The sequence below is a fragment of the Pongo abelii genome, chromosome X (genome assembly GCF_028885655.2).
Source record: "Pongo abelii isolate AG06213 chromosome X, NHGRI_mPonAbe1-v2.0_pri, whole genome shotgun sequence".
NCBI classification, from domain to species: Eukaryota; Metazoa; Chordata; class Mammalia; order Primates; family Hominidae; genus Pongo; species Pongo abelii.
Window position 1 is genome coordinate 5,389,434 of NC_072008.2, and position 14,262 is coordinate 5,403,695.

Sequence of the window (14,262 nt, forward strand, 5' to 3'; positions counted from 1 at the left end):
GTCTCTCCTTCACATCTTGGAGAGAGAAATAAGAGACAGAAAACAGAGAGTCTTGAGATTTCTTTCCAAGAAATGTTGCCCAACACTGCAAACAAACAAAAAACTATTCACAGCGTTGAATGACACTGAGTTTAAACCCACGTCAAAGAGAGAGTTGATTTGTTTTTCTCTACTAGCCAGCAGGTTAGGACATAAGAGGAAAAGCAAATTAATTCCAGAATAAATAAATTACATTGCTTTCTACCCATCCAGGTAGCACTGTAAATAATTTTTTGAGCTTATTTTTGTGAACCCAAAGGTATCTGAGAGAGGTCTTAATCAATTTGGAAAGCTAATTTTGCCAAGGTTAAGGACGTGCCCGTGACTCAGCCTCAGTAAGTCCTGATGACAAGTGCTCAAGGTAGTTGGGGCTCAGCTTGGTTTTATACATTTTAGGTAGACATGAGACATCAATCAGTATGTGTAAGATGTACATTGATTTGGTCCAGAAAGGCAAGAAAACTTGAATTGGGACTTCCAGGTCACAGGTAGATAAGAGACAAAAGGTTACTTTCTTTTGAATCCTTCATTATCTTTTCACTGAATACACATTTTAGTTGGACTTAGTGAATCTGCATTTTTACAGTAACAATAGGGCAAAGGAAGCCATCAGATATGCATTTGTCTCAGGTGAGCCTTAGAGGGATGACTTTCTGTCCAGCACCTGTGAAGATAAGCTATCAGTTTACATTGCCAGGGTGAAATTCAACAGAGCTGTTTTAGGGTGAAGATATTGAGGCCCACAAGGAATTTCCATGTGGGAAAATTGTGACGGAGGTATGTAGCTTTTCTATCTTTATAGCTGCCTTATTTAGGAATAAAATGGCAGGCAAGTGTGCCTCATGTAGTTCCTAGCTTAACTTTTCCCTTGGCTTGGTGATTTGGGGGTTTCAAGATTTATTTTCCTTTCACATATGTTATATTATGTCATGGACATAGCATGCCAAAGCATTAACAGAGATGTGTAGTCAAACAGCTATAAGAATAAATGTCTGATCTTTGCCCATCTTCTTTGTAGTTTGACATGGGGGAATGATCAGGATAACAAGGAAAGAGCGTATACTTCATTGCAAGAAAAGAGACGTGCCAAGGTGGGGAAGAAAGGTCAGCAGAGGACTGGATGTGGTGGGATAACTCAAATGTCAAGCCTTATTCCAGAGAGATGACCTTTCTCATGTGCCGAGACCGGTCACAATTGTCCTTCCTCCTCTGCCTCCCAACGCTGCCTCTCATGATTTACAAGAAGTTTGTGTAACAACTAACTTTATTTCACAGAACCTTCAGTCCCAGAGGGGATTCATTTGTTAATGTATCTCTACCAGACAGAACAAAATAATTAAATCCTGGCATTGATGAAGCTCCCTGTGAGGGAATTGATAAAGTTAACAGGCAGAAACAGAAGTTGCAGCTCAATAAGAGGCAGGGAGCCTCACTGATCTTTCCAGGATCAAGTGATGGGGACGCCAGAAAGATCATCTTATTATCTACAAATTGAAGACATTGAGCCTTTCCTCTCTTCTCTCCCTCTCCATGAATCCTAAACTACACTTTTAGGATGATGCACACAATTTCACAACTCCAGAATCTGTACTTTATGGAAATGTGTGAAGAATTCTTAAATGAGAGAAAAATATGTATCACATCTTCAAAAATAATTTTATTTCAAGGCAAATAATGTAAAATGTCACTTTACATTAAATAATCATATTGAGGCAGCATATTTCCCTGACCCCTTCACGGGACTTGCAGTAGGGGTGCCTCATTTACCCAGCCTGCAGCTTTCAACCCCTTGTAGGAGCACGTGGGTCAGCAGGTGCAGGAGCCGGGGCGAGCACTTTTGGGCACCGGCAGGAGAGAACTCCATGTAGGCTCCGCAGCAGTGTCTAGGGGGTGCCTGTGACCCCTGAAGCCCCAGAGGACGTGCTACAGTGCTCTTTTAGCTTTGCCATCTGCAGATGGCTTAAGTGTTAACAGCTTAGTGGGCCCTCTGCCTTTTTGTGTGAGGTGGCTGCCTTCTTCCAGCGAGGGCAAAGGGCAAGTGTTATAGCCTTTTGTATCCACATTCGCGGCACCTGAGCTCTTGTCCAGCATCCAGAGAAATGAGATCACATGAATGAATTAAAGCATGGTAAATGTGGGGGATTTTATTGCTGATAAAAGTGGCTCTCATTGGGAAGGGGAGCTCAAAAGGGGATGGGATGGGAAGGTAGTGTTCCCCTGAAGTCCAGCTATCTCCAGTTTGATTCTTCTCCAAAGTTTTGCTGTCAAGCTGTCCCTCTGAAGCTAAGCTGCTTCTCTCCGACCTCCAGCCATAGTCTCTGATGTCCAGCTGCTTCTCCTGTCTCTACTGGCTGGGTCTGGGGTTTTTACAGGCACAGGATGTGCTGGCATGAGGCCTTTGGTGGTTTTGAAAAGGCAATATTTGAGTAGGAAAACAGGGATGTCAGTTCTCACTTTGGGCCATGGTTTTAGTCTTGGGGGTGGGCTTTTGTTGGGGAACTATCCTTTTCTGCCTAGAATTTCTCTGCCTCCTGCCTCTATCATTGTATCAATATCATGACTGAAAGAAGTGGATATGAATTATACCAAAACAAAGACAGAAGGCCGACCATCTTTATGTTTAGGGACAATAGCTTCTCATTATGACTGTTGCTTTTCCTTCCACTTTCTTTCTTATGTCCACTGTGCCTATAATTGTGTGACTGTGTGTAAGTATGTCTGCTTATTCACAACATGGCATGATAAAAATTAGAGTAAAATGCATAGACTATTAATGCGTGCTTTGATATATGATAATCTCATGCATCTACCCCTCCAATCAAGATGTGGAAGATTTTCATCACAGGAAAACTTTCTTCTATGCTCCTTCCAGCATTGGAAAGCAGGATTCTATTTTGTATTAACATGGATGGTTTGTTGCTTGTTGTTGAACTTCATATAATGTAATCTAACACATAAATATATATGCTATTGTGTCTGGCTGTTTTGTTTTGTTTTGTTTTGTTTTGTTTGTTTTATAGAGACAAGGTGTTAGTCTGTTGTCCAGGCTGGAGTGCAGTGGCACAATCATAGCTCATGGCAGCTTGGAAATTCTGGGCTCAAGCAATCCTCCCCCTGCAGCCTCTTGAGGAGCTGGGACTACAGGTGTACAGCACCATACCTGACTGGTGTCTTTCACCCAATATAACATCTATGAGACTGACCCATGTTGTTTGTCCATCAGTACTCAATTTTTCTTTTATTGGTGAATAATATCCCATTAGGCCGGGCATGGTGGCTCATGCCTGTAATTCCAGCACTTTGGGAGGCCGAGGTGGGCAGATCACCTGAGGTCAGGAGTTCAAGACCAGCCAAGGCAATATGGCAAAACCCCATCTCTATTAAAAGTACAAAAATTAGCCAGACATGGTGGCACGTGCCTGTAATCCCAGGTTCTCGAGAGGCTGAGTCAGGAGAATTGCTTGAAACCAGGAGGCCGAGGTTTCAGTGAGCCGAGATCGCACCACTGCACTCCAGCCTGGGTGACAGAACAAGACTCCATCAAAAAAAAAAAGAAAACAAAACAAAAAACAAAAAACTTCATTGTATAAAATACACTAAAATTTGCCTATGCATTCTCCTGTTTAGTTTTTTTTTTCAAATAATTTTCCTGCACCCACTAAGTTGATTATATAATATTTCAACTTTATTCTGGTTGGAATTATGGAAATGAATATTGAGTTTCAAATATTAAACCCACCTTAGGTTTCTGGACAAAATACATTTGGTCATGATGTAACTTTCTCATATATTGCTGAAATTGATTTGTGAGTTTGGTATCTATTTCAAGGAAATTTTCCATGGTAACCACTTTATCCATTTGGTTATTGAAAGGAAAGCATCATTTTAATTATCTCCTGACCATAAAGCACAGGTGAAACATAATTTTTTTAATGGACTTACAAAAGAAAAACATATTAACCACTTAAGTACACAGAATAGAATAATTTTATTAAACCTATTCTTCCTCACTGTAAGAGTTAATCTAATTATCTTTCAAGTTAGATTAGATTTCCCAGGTGAAGCTTCTTTATTTTTTATTTATTTATTCATTTATTTATTTACTAATTCAGTACTTTTTAGTATATTCACAATCCACAGTTGAAACTTCTTAATATGTGAGGAATAACCAAACAGTAGAGTCTCATCCTGAATCTTGGATCCAATAAGGCTTTGTAGAATTTTTCCTTCTTTCTCTCTCTGCCTTCAACTCCACCCTCTGAGCCTCATTTCTCTGTCATATATCCATTATGTATTGGATGCCAATATGCCAATGGAGATGAACCTTTTCCCCTTATTTACATGTGTAATCTCATTATGCTTTGTAAGGCTATCCAATAGCCTAAGCATCCAGAAGTGAGCAAACTAAGTATAAACTTTAGCTTCCATCTGAAAAAATGTGTCTGCCTATGTATTACTTGGTACTTTTCCATTTCAAACCTGACCCGGCCTCCTCAGCAACTACGCTGTGTTTTTGGAAATATCTTTAAAAAAGAATTTCTCTGAAGCCTTGACAGGCAGGCAAGTGACCAATTTATGCATGGGAGGAAAACATATCTTGGCATAGGATCTCTCAGCTCTAGTCTTCCCTATATGTATGCAGTGTATTACACAGAGCTCTTCACCACTCATAAGATGTCTCTGAAGGGAAGACATTAAGAACTGGCAGGTCCTGTTGACCACGGTGTGCAACTTTGCTATATTTTGGCAATAAACTCCACAGCTCTTGGTCTGCCTTTCTCTCTCTCTCCTTTTCTTTCTCTCTCTCTCTCTCTCTCTCACACACACACACACACACACACACACATACACACACAGAGAATTATCTCTAAAGGCACCAAAGTTGTTAAGAAATGTAGTGATTTTGCTGAGCAGATCTGCAAGGAAAACTTCCAGGAATAAATAATTAATTTCTTATCTAACCGTCTTATATATAGTTCACCCTTGAACAACACAAGTTTGAAATGTGCGGATTCACTTACATGTGGATTTTCTTCCACCTCTGCCACCCCTGAGACAGCAAGGCCAACCCCTCCTCCTCCTCTTCCTCATCCGCCTCCTTAATGTGAAGATGACAAGGATGAAGACCTTTATGATGATCCACTTCCATTTAGTGAATAGTAAATATATTTTGTCTTCTTTAGGGTTTTCTTAATGGCATTTCTTTTCTCTATCTTACTTTCTTTTAAGAATACAGTATATAATACATAAAACATACAAAATATGTGTTAATTGACTGTGTTATCGGTAGTCAACAGTAGACTATTAGTTCAGTTTAGGGGGAGTCAAAAGCTATATGCAGATTTTTACAGTGAGGGGATCTGCATTGCTCAAGGGTTGACTATACTGTGGACATTGGATGAAACACACGTCTGAAGTCAAAAGAGAAGGTGACATAGAAGTTGGATGAGATTTCCTGTTTCCTTATCTTCCTCTTCCACCCTGGAAGCCATGGTTATTTTGTTGAAGTTAAACATTTTAAAGAGTGGATTTTGGAACCTTAGAATGTTAAAACAAATGTCAGGGTGGAGGTAATTTTCGGTACCTGAACTCTAGAAGTATTATTCAAAATATTACAACTGCTTAAACTCTGTGGCCTTTAAAATCATCACCTGTGACGGAGGGCTGGGAAGATTATATTTAAAACCTGGGTTTATACTGTTCAAACTCTAATACAGAGACATTTAAAATAACTACAATCATAGTAAGAGTCATTCTGGCTCAATTGTATTTACCATCTCCAAGTTTTTAAATGGTAATGATGAATAGTAATATAAAAATCGATTAATTGAAATCTGACACACTTAAACACATGTCCTATTTCTTTTTTTATCTTTCTGGATAGCTATTGTCTATCCTCTTTTTATAGATATATTTTCCCTTTGATAGGAAATAATTAAATTATGCAAAAATATCTTAATTTGTTCCAAGGGAATAAGCAACATGTGCATCTAACGAAAAAAAAGTAAATTTCTTATTGTGTATAGTATACTTTATTACAGAGAAAGAGGAAGAAGAGGAGGAGGAAGATGAAGGAGGAAGGAGAAGGAGGAGGAGGAACAAGAGGAGGAGAAGGAGGAAGGAGGAGAAGAAGTGCTTAAAGTTTTAGCGTTACATCAGGGAAAGCAGCAAGAGGTAAAATTGATTCTGCCAGCTTTGAAGTTTAATAGGATATTTTATAATAAAGGATAAGAGAGGCAGCTTTGTTTGCATCAAATGACTGGAGTACTACCTTTCAGGAGTTAAAGTTCATCTGTGTAATTAAATCAGCAGCAATCAGAACAGCCTCTTTGTGGAAAGGTCATGCATCATTCCAAAAGGCGGAACTCACAAGCACATAGAAAAAACAATAATGAATTGCCATAACATGGGGCATTCCTCCCCTACTTAACACTCCAACAGCATAGCTAGAAATTTAGATAGGAAAGTTCCAGCTAAGGTTTATATGAGGAGATGTAGGACATATTGGAACATTATTCAGCATATTCAACATCGGGACGTATTCAACATAATGGGACATTATTCAACAATGATAATATTTCCTCTCCTCTTTTTTGCTTTGGAATTGATAGTTTTATGTTCTTTTGTTTTTGTTTTTTGGTTTTTGGTGGGTTTTTTTAAAAACAAATCTAACGATTCTCTTATTGGTCTCTGGAAGAGAATGCTTCTCAGAGTCTATAGTGGTAATAAAGTCAGTCAAAATAGGAGGGTATATGTTTAAAATTTAAAAACATATCAAATTGATGTTACATCATTAAGCCTTATGTAATAACTATTAAAAAATAAACCATGCAAAAAATTATTTTTTTGTTTACCATAGAAATCCTATATTCTGAATGTAAAATAGTGTTATAATTTAAATCAAGTTACTAATTATATCTATATTAGAAATTATTTTCTGCTTATTTCTTTTAGCTCATAAGAAGAGAAGGAAGAAAACAATATGATTTTCTTAATGAGAGAAAGTTCCAATGGAAATTATTCAAAATGCTAAGGCTGTTCACACGCATCAAAATCAATTGAAGAAACAAAGATCAACATCAGCAGATTAATATTGTATATACAACTGTAAATATTTTTTTTAGAAGAAAAACATTTTTAGGACAAGAATTATGCACCTAATTATTGAATTAAGTAGAGTGGTCCTGTAGATGATTTAGGAAAGTTGAAAATTTTAAATATACAAGTAAGCAAATAAATGAAAACCTCCTTCTAGCAAAACACACCAATTCTCAGTCAAATGCTATACAAACAGAATGAAATCAAACAATCTGCAGTTGCATTTTTTAAACATAAAATGCAAGCCTAAATAAGTGGTTTTCAACATTAGGTACACCAAAGGTGGCTTCCAAATATTCAAGGTATTTGCCCTGACAGAGCTAATATCCATGAAATTAAAGTGCTTGTATTTTTATTTTTATTTTCATTCCTAACAGAGGGATCTCTATTGTTCCTCTCCACTTTAGTCATACTTACTTTCTTTTTATCAGTTTTCTACCAAAGACGAGGAATAAGCTAATTAAGTGGCTTTGAGGACATAAATAAAAATAATCCTCAGAACAAACTATTTTTAAGAGCTGCTAATCTAAATTACTTAGTTACATGGGAATACAAAGTTATCTTAGTTTCTCGGTGGTCTTATATTCAGTCGTGTGTAGCCTAGCTGAAGATGAACTTGGAATGTGAGTACTCATCCATGAGAGAAGCAAGGCACCCTGAATGCTTTCCAAGTTCAGTCTTCATGCTTTTTAATAGAACTTGTACTTTACAAAACCAAAGGAAGGTTGAGCTTCTATCTCCAGTCACTTTACTTTTCACTGAGTGACCACTATCCAACTGTTAATTTCCTGGCAATGCTGTGATAAAACATTCCACCCTATATTCACTGCCCACATCAGGGAAAAATATATTTTTAAAGATATTGACGCCTTCTGCCAATTTCCAGGGGATTTTACTGTTGGCGGCATACTTTTATGGATTTATCAACACAGTTTTTATATAGTTGGAATAGTTGAATCTTACAAAGTAGAGAATAAATTATTCCTATACCAGCAATAACAATATGTGATTTTCAAAAGATACAATTTATATTAACATTATCAAAAGATATAATTTATATTAACACCAAATATATTGCTAACTGTATATATTAGTATGAAGCTATATATAAGTATATATTAAAGCATAGTATTTATAATGTATGTGTATATGTGCTTGGGTATACATATTTGAGCATGTGTGTGTGCATATGAAAGCATGCATGTATATGTGTGTGCCTATAAAATACAGCTAACAACTGAGAAAGAACAATTTGAGGGCTGGGCATGGTGGTTCATGCCTACAATCCCAGCACTTTGGGAAGCTGAGGTGGGAGGATCGCTTGAGGTCGGGAGTTTGAGAGAAACCTATGCAACATAGCAAGACTCTATCTCTACAAAAAAGTTTTTTAAAGAAATTAGGGACACGTGGTTGTGCACGCCTGTAGTCCCAGCTTCTTGGGCTGTTGAGACAGGAAGATTGCTTGAGCCCAGGAGTTGGAAGCTGCAGTGAACTATGATTGCACCACTGCAGTGCAGCCTGGGTGGCAGAGTGAGATCCCATATCAAAAATAAATAAATAAATTAATTAATTAATGAGAAAACTAAGATTCTATATTGTGTGGCATTGGAAAAATTAAATATGGCAAAAGTATGAAGTAGTCACGTTTAAGAAAATCCTCCATCTTTAACATAATTGTAAATCCCACGTATGTGCTATCAGATTCCCTACAGATTTCCCTGTGGAACTTACAGAACATATTCTCTCACATAATAAAGACCAGTGCCTTCTAAGGCACGGTGTAGATTTTGTTGCATTACTTAAAATGCTAAAATCTACATGTCGCTGGATTTACAACTTGAGGCCAAACACTATCCAATTTCTATTAAGCAGACACATCCTTGTAAGATTTGAAAACCTCTGGGAAAACAATTGCATTTGAAATTCTTGCTTCTGCTGGCTGGCATGGTTAGGAGTGAGTTCAGTTTTTCTGCAACAATTATAGTGCATATTTTTACAATTGCCTTGTTTGTAGCTATTGAGTGGTAGAACAGGGAGTGGAGTGTGGCATACATTTGAATCTGCCTATGGGTTTGAGTGTTTGTGTCCCACTAGATTTGTATATTGGAACCTAATCTTCAAGGTATTAGGAGGTGGGAAATGTGGGGGGTGATGACGTCATGAGGGTGAAGCCCTTGTGAATGGGATTAGTGCCTTATTTAAAAACACCCCCTAGAGCTCCCTTGTCCCTTCCACCGTGGGAGGACACAACGGGAAGGCACCATCTATGAACTAGGAAGTGGGTCCTCACCAGACACTGAATTTGCCACGCCTTAATCTTCAACTTCTGGCCCTCAGAACTGTGAGCAATAAATGTCTGTTGTTTATAAACCATTCAGTTTATGATGTTTTTGTTATTGCAGCCTGAAGGGACTGAGACATATGGGGTCCATCTATGTTAACTAGAGGACATACCTCTCAGAATTCCAGCTTTTTAAAATCATAGCAAACGAAAAAATATCCATAAATTTTAGTGATTCTAGAAGCTTTTCTGGGAATCTTACCTAGAAAGTCAGCATAAAGCCTGCTCCTTCATTTGTCCCACTAAATTTATACACCATTACAATCGCTTTAGGATTAGAGTGGATCTATTGTCTTTAGCTGAAACAGGAACAGAAAACAGTCTTCTGAAGGTGAATGCAGAGATCAGAATTTGTCCAAAAGTGTGCCAAGGGTTCCAGAAATTGTAGTAATGAAAACAGTAAGGTGAATACAGAGGGATTAAATATTAATGGCTCAAATGGGAGTGATTAGAACTAGAACTAGGAAACATAAAAACATTTGTATGAGAGAAATGTGATTACCAAACAGTGGGGAAAAGAGAGATTATTTATCAAGTAGTGCTGGGATACTAGGAAAAAGCCCAATTTCACATCTCAAAAATTCACTTCTAGAGAGATATTAAAAAAAGTTCTTGTGCCTTCCCATTTATTTGCTGGTATAGTCTCACAATGATATGACCAGTTATACTTATGGGAAAAAATAATATTGGGCCATTGTAAATTGACATGAGTAACTATTTTCACCTCTTCTGCATGGACTATACATATCTTATATATATATATAACATATATTTATATATATAAAAATGTATTACATATATATTTATGTGTGTGTATATATATATATATATATATATATATTTTTTTTTTTTTTTTTAAGAGACAGGGTCTGGCTCTGTTGCCCAGACTGGAGTTCAGTAGCAAAGTCATGGCTCACTGCAGCCTCTACCTCTTGGGCTCAAGTGAGCCTCCTGCCTCAGCCTCCTCAGTAGGTGGGACTACAGGCATGAGCCACTGTGCCCAGCCAAATGTTTCTTAAATAAAGAATAAAAATAAATATAAAGAAGTAAATAAAATGATTAAGTTTTTATATTAAAACTTGAAATGCTAGTCATTAACAGCTGATATTTGCAACAAAGATTTAGGCTTCCATGTGTCCCAGTTTGTTCAGAAATAATAGTGTATCCTTTCACTTTCAAATATGTTTCTTTTGGGTTATAAATAGTTTGACTAGCCTAGACATAAACATCAAAGGGTACATATCTGAAATACATTAAACACTTCAAAACTCTATTGTAAAAAGCCATAAAATAGTATTTGAGTTTCAATGCTACATTTCAAAGACAATAACATATTTATGACCAACAAACAAAATACAATCAACCTCATTTGTAACTTGAAAAATAAAAACTAAACTGTAAAACCTTAACATTTTACACTTGTGAGATTGCAAATATTTAGAAATCTGACAATAGGTATGAAATCTCTCTTGAAGACAACAGAAACTCACATACTGTGAGTCAGTGTGTGTTTTGTTGTGATATCTTTGTGGAACAATTTGGTATTCATGATCTGAAAAGTAAAATATATCCTAAACCCATTCTTTTGCCTTCTGGCTATGTTCCCTAAAGAGACATGTAGAATTATGTTCTTATCAACATCGTTGATGATAGCCTTAAAATGGGTAGAACTCACCTTGTAACCACCTGAGAGGTTCTTCCTGCCCACTGCAGAAAGAAAGACCATGACTTTGTAGTAGAGAAAGAGTTTAATAGACACAAGCCTGGCCATGCCACGCGGGAGATGGAGTCCTGTGCAAATCATCTCATTCAAAGATCCTAGGTTAGGGTTTTTTCAAGGGCAGTTTGGGTGAATGGCTGGGGGTGGCCATGTAACAGGAGCCTGCTGCTGATTGGTTGGGGTGGAGATGAAATCATAGCGTATTGAAGCTGTCCTCCTGTCTGGCCAAATTACTTCTGGGTGGGGCCACAGAAGCGGGGTTGTTGGTCCATGTGGAGCCATGGGCGTCTGAAATGCAAAAATCCTGGAAAGATATCTCAAAAGGCCAATCTGTAATAGTGTTTTATTTGCAGGAGTAATTGCGGAAGTTGTGTATCTTACAACCTTTGGAATAATGGCTGACAATCTTTTATGTCTGCAGGACTCAAGCTCCTCTCCTCTCCCCGGGCTGATGGCCTCCCGTCAGCTTTACAAAAGTGGGTTGGGGCAAGGCTTATTATCATTTAAACTGTAGCCTAAGTGTCTTCCAAAGTTAATTTGGCCCAATAGCCCAGGAATAATTAAGGGAAAGGCAAGATGGGGATTGGGTTGGCTTAGCATACTGTTATAATTTTCTCACTGACAATAACTTGCGAAGGCAGGTTCAACACATCTGTTAATAGGTGGGACATTAACAGTAACTAAACTGTGTGTAAATGGGGTATCTATGGGGGAACCTAGGATATACCATCATCCTAAAAATAAGCTTGTGACATAGTGATGCAATAAAGAGAAATGAAGCATAACTACATCTATAAGTCTGCGTGTGTCTCATAGACAAAGCTTATGGAGAAAATCAAGTTCCACAAGAGGGTATGCAATGTGACCCCAATCATGTGCCGTTAAGACCACTAAAAAATTATACAATGAATATATGTCTGTGGAGCAAAATTGTGTACAAATTGAGAGAATGATAGGTACACAATTCCATGGCATGATGTGTGTGCGCTGGATGGTTATTTCCTTGATCTTACAAATATTTGATAAAGCATTTTTAAAAATAAAGAAGATAGTATATTTTTTGTTAATTTCTATTTACGGCAAGGTAGAGAGATTACTGTTTACAGTAGTGATATGAAGTTTATTTCCACTAAAATATATAAGAAATAATTCTAATCTCAATGAGATTATTGTTCACTTGGATGTAGTATAGGGGTTTGTGTGTGTGTGTGTGTGTGTGTGTGTGTGTGTGATGTTTACTCTGGAAGCTTAAGGGTTTTCTTCTTTATTCCTGATTTAATGAAGTTTCACAAAATTATGCCCAACTGGTTGGATTTGCTTTTTCCTTTGAATTTTTTTTTAACTTGCACAGTTCCAATTGAGCACTCTTGGTAGAACACCTGTCTTTCCCCAGTTATGAGAAATGGTCAATTATTATTTCCTTTGATACAGCATATCATTTTTCCTTTATAATTTTCCCTAAAAAATGTGTTCAAAAATCTGGATATAAATATCATGTCTACTAAAATGTATGATATATTTTTTCACATAATATATATTATATATAAAGTATATATTTTATATAAATTATATACATATATATCAAATATATATAATATCTAATATATGTAAAGTATATATAATGTATAAAGTATATGAAGCTTCTAAAATGTGTACACACACACACACACACAATGTGTATGTTTATATGTTTTGGGACAATTCCTCAGCTCAATTTGTGAGGTTATTAAATTTTTCTATTACTCAGTACAACCTATTCTATAGTACCCTTCTTGAGATTTTATTTCCACACAGTTAAAACACACACACACAAAATCAACAACAGAAGGAAGTGAATTCTCCCCTAGAGCCTCATGAAGTTCTGTGGACACCGTGGTGTTAGCCCAGTGAGGCCTATTTCTGGCTCCTATATCTGTAAAGAAATAAATTTGTGTTGTTTTAAACCATCAGGCTCGTGGCAACTTCTTACAGCAGCAATAAAACAACCTGACACAATTACCCGTGCTCACCTGTATAAAAAATAATATTGTATAGCACATTAAGGGAAAATGATAGGGATATTGATATAAATTTGCCAACAATAGCTACTTTTATAATAGAAAACATCAATAATAAAATAAAAGCAAAAAATTAAGAACAAAGTTAAATGCTGGATTCCTGTATGTCCAAATTAAAATCTACTGGAGGCTTCCCATGACAAACTGGATTTCATGTACGCAGCTTTTGTTACATCCAGTTTAACACTCTAAGTGGATATGCACCATAATGTATCAAGATTTTAAAAATTGTAATGGCTTCAAATTATAATCACGATCAATGGAGTTTCTTGGTATCACATATGCATTTAAAAAAAATCAGTGTGTATTTATGCAAGTATTTGAAGACTGTGCATTTGGTTATTATCCCTGAAGTCTCTCCCTCCTGGTGCCTTTGTTTTGTGTGCATTTCACGATTTTTTGGCATGATAGCCTATGATTTGTCTTTCAATTGTTTCTGTGGGATTGTGTCAAAGCCTATAGGAGCATATGAGTTTGCATCTGACACAGGGGCTGGGGACACAAAGTGTGAGGTTACTTTAAATTAATTTGGCCGGGCATGGTGGCTCATACCTGTAATCCCAGCACTTTGGGAGGCTGAGACAGGTGGATCACCTGGGGTCAGGGATTCGAGACCAGCCTGGACGACGGGGTGAAACCCCATCTCTACCAAAAATACAAAACTTAGCTGGGCATGGTGGCACATGCCTGTAGTCCCAGCTACTCGGGTGGCTGAGGCAGGAGAATTGCTTGAACCCAGGAGGTGGAGGTTGCAGTGAGCTGAGATCATGCCACTACACTCCACCCCGGGCAACAGAGTGAGGCCCTGTCTCAAAAAAAATAATAATAAATAAAAATTAATTTATGTATAAAAATTCTAGGGCCGCAGAGGAATTGTCTATTCAGGCTAAAAATGTACTGCCTGGTGGTTATGAGCTTTCAAGGGTAGATTATTTATCCCTTCTATTGAGAGCCAAGATTGAAGATAGGCAATTTTCTTTGCTATCTTTGTGAGAGGGCACATTTCT

General features: G+C 37.2%; 1 non-coding gene across 1 annotated transcript; it reads left to right on the top strand.

Moving 5' to 3' along the window:
- Positions 1-10,096: 10,096 nt before the first annotated feature.
- On the top strand, positions 10,097-10,226 carry LOC112131162 (small nucleolar RNA SNORA20). Its single transcript, XR_002913301.1, has one exon. It is a non-coding gene; the product is annotated as a small nucleolar RNA SNORA20 (small nucleolar RNA).
- Positions 10,227-14,262: the final 4,036 nt, after the last annotated feature.